The sequence below is a fragment of the Styela clava genome, chromosome 2 (genome assembly GCF_964204865.1).
Source record: "Styela clava chromosome 2, kaStyClav1.hap1.2, whole genome shotgun sequence".
Classification (NCBI taxonomy): domain Eukaryota; kingdom Metazoa; phylum Chordata; class Ascidiacea; order Stolidobranchia; family Styelidae; genus Styela; species Styela clava.
The window spans coordinates 26,574,734-26,578,047 of record NC_135251.1 but is presented as its reverse complement, the minus strand read 5'-3'; the positions used below and the strand labels follow the sequence as shown (position 1 = coordinate 26,578,047).

Here is a 3,314-nt window from a genome sequence, read left to right as displayed (position 1 = left end):
TGCCCTTCTTGTCGTAGCGACAGACGCAAGGATTCAACAATTTAACGTTGGTTGCTAAAGATGAAAATAGATATATCATTCACAAGTTTGCTGCTATTTATCCTTTGCATTTGTCTGGATGGTACCCCTGTCACCTGCATTACTAAGGATAAAAGTATGTATGGCAATGGGCAATTACAAATCACCCAAGCGCGGAGGATTTGCTGATACGATTGGCACAACATCGAACGAAAAAAATACAAAAAAATTCCAGTTTATTATAAATATATAGATGACGGAAAATATCGGTTGATAAATAGAAATTTAGAAAAAATGGAAATTGGCTTCGAAGGCGGTATAGTTGCAATTTTACCAAAACAACGAGATATTGAAAAAGAACTTGTCGAAACTTTTTCTAAGATAAGATATAGATTTATTTATACTGATTATAGAAACTACATAATATACGCAAAATACGTTTGAAATATGCATTCAAGATATGCCCAAAATTGGTTCTATCATATATATGCCTAGAAAACATACATCAGATGGTCGTGTGAATTCACGGTATATCGATATACATTCCTTGCTTGAAAAAGTTTCATCCATGCTTGAATCGCACATAAAAAGCGAGATGTACTGTTTACCCTTAAGTACGTCTTCAATATCATTACAATCGGAATGAAAAAACACATAAAGCAAAACGACATGTTATTCTCTTGCATCCAGCAGCATTGAGTTTTCACAGGTTGCCCTGGCAAACAACTGTACCCGAATAATTTTATTGTTGGTTGGTGAAGATGGGACGGAACATTTTATTTTTTGGCTTCATGTTCTCTCATGTTCTCATATTTTTAACTGCAACGTATGGCAGCAATGAGTAAAGTGTTCAGGGACATGATTCGGCGCATCAGCTGAACGGAGACATATCAAACGGAGAATGGTTCAATGTTCTAAATACTAACATAACGATCGACAGTATCGCAGGATGTGCTGTAAACATCGACTATAAATCAGCCGAACGTGGAGTATCATCACATTTGTACGATTACAATATCGAAAAAAGCAGTTTTAAAACGTTTCTTCTACATTCTGATTACATAGACGGAAAAAAATATCGATTCATGAATAGAGATAGGAAGAAATATGAAAGTGACTTAACAAAAGATATTGACCGGATATCTTCACCGGAACAGCAAAAAAATGATAAAAGTTGTTGAGAACTTTCCGACGCTGACGTATTCTATATACACTGGGTACACGCGGGCCCACAATTATTTTTTGTATTGTTTGCGGGCCACAATAGTGTCAAGTATCGGTAAACAGTGCAATACAAAACAAGCACTTTTATTGTCCAAACACATTGATCGTTATTTGTCATTTATCAAGCTAAAACATGCAAAAACCACCAAAAAACTCACTGAAACGTACAAAAATCTCACTATATCTACATTTAGTGTAAAATTTCACACTCATAACTGAGAAGGTTTCCGTTTTAGATTGTCTGTTTCAATTGGTCAGCTTTATTTTCATTAATATTTAGTTATCGGGCATAGCCAACCAAGGCTAATAGATTCCTCATTCGAATTGAGTTTTCTATGAAGCCTGCTTTGTTAGCATATATTCCCGACAAAAAATCAACTTCTATTCAATATTTGTATAGAATATTGTCCAAACACATTGATCGTTATTTGTCATTTATCAAGCTAAAACATGCAAAAACTACCAAAAAACTCACTAAAACGTACAAAAATCTCATTATATCTACATTTAGTGTAAGATTTCAAACTCATAACTGTGAAAGTTCCCGTTTAAGATTGTCTGTCTCAATTGGTCAGCTTTATTTTCATTAATATTTAGTTATCAGGCATAGCCAACCAACGCTAATAGATTCCTCATTCGATTTTAGTTTTCTATGGAGCCGGCTTTGTTAGCATATATTCCCGACGAAAAATCAACTTCTATTCAATATTTGTATTTGCTGCCTCATTTAATCGCCGAAGGAATTCATTTATGATATATTCCTCATCGGCTGGGTCATACGAATTCTGGAAAATAACGTCATTAGCATCTTTAACAGGGTTGATGAACACTGACAGCATTATATAATTTTTGAAATGATTGGAAACGAATTGGATGGGACAAGTTCAAGAGATTTTCACCGCCAACAATATTTCTTCCCTGAACAATTTTGGTGCAAACAATTACAACGTAGATTAAGCGGCATTCGCCCTTTTCCAGAAAATGCTCGAACACAATACAACACAGACCGGAGTTTTCAACTGTTTTGCTGACCCATTGCGTGTAATATAAAATTATATTCTGAAAAACAGAAGAAATTTTCATTTTTTTGTTTGTTTTTCAAATTGAAACTCAATTCAAACTAAAAATGATTCAAAATAGATGTATTTGATAGTGTATAGCAAATAATAACAAAAAAATATTTTTTATGAATTTATCAAGTCAAATTTATGGCTATTCAACGACAATATCCCAAATGTAATATTTTCCTTACCTTGTAAATTGCTCCTACAACTTTAGTAATATCTGTTATAGTGAATGATGCATCATTATTTACCTAAAATGAAATCTTGCTATCTAACTAAATTTTTTAATGTTGTTGCTCTGTAGCTGAATTCCACATTCTGAAGTTTGCAAATAACTCTTGCTAAGCATAAAGCCGTAAAGAATTCTTTTGAAAATCAATAACTAATTGGATGATTTTTTTAAAGCTCCTCAATAATTCACAAAACAAATGCGGTGCTGTTTTGTTTTGTTCCTGTAATACATTCTTCATGTAATTTTGATTAATTTCGTTTTGTCTGTATGTCAACCGCAATGATACAAATATTGAACAAGATGTTGGAATGTCCACAATAGCTTTTTTAATACCTCGTTATATGATAAGAAGAGTTGAACGATATCTCCAACCCTTTGCGAATATTTTTCAAGCCCATTTTTTCCCTGAAAGAACAAATAATGGGAAATATATATTATATTGTAAAAATCATAGTTACATACCGTGTTGAGTCATATCAGGTCCACTTAAAAGTAAAAGAGGATAATTCTCGCATTACAAAACTGAAATGTCAAAATATATATGAGGTAAAGAAAGGGCGGGATGCACGTATTTATTAGAAACAAAAACATTATAGTGCGTTTTAATTTTATCAAAAATTATATACGAAAATAGACAACTTCTACCTAACTTACAACGGCTCCTGTCACAAGTGTTGAAATTTATTATGCAGATCTTTGTACAGGGTAAATTACTCTTTTGTGAATTTGCTCAATTAAATATTGCCAAAGACTTATCTAACTTTCTAAAATTAAAC

General features: G+C 32.8%; 1 long non-coding RNA gene across 1 annotated transcript; it reads right to left on the bottom strand.

Annotated features, from left to right (window-relative positions):
* Window positions 1–337: 337 nt before the first annotated feature.
* On the bottom strand, window positions 338–3,051 carry LOC144419888 (uncharacterized). The gene is made up of 3 exons (XR_013474345.1): window positions 3,001–3,051; window positions 2,495–2,526; window positions 338–2,301 (listed from the first exon to the last, which is right to left on the bottom strand). It is a non-coding gene; the product is annotated as an uncharacterized LOC144419888 (long non-coding RNA).
* Window positions 3,052–3,314: the final 263 nt, after the last annotated feature.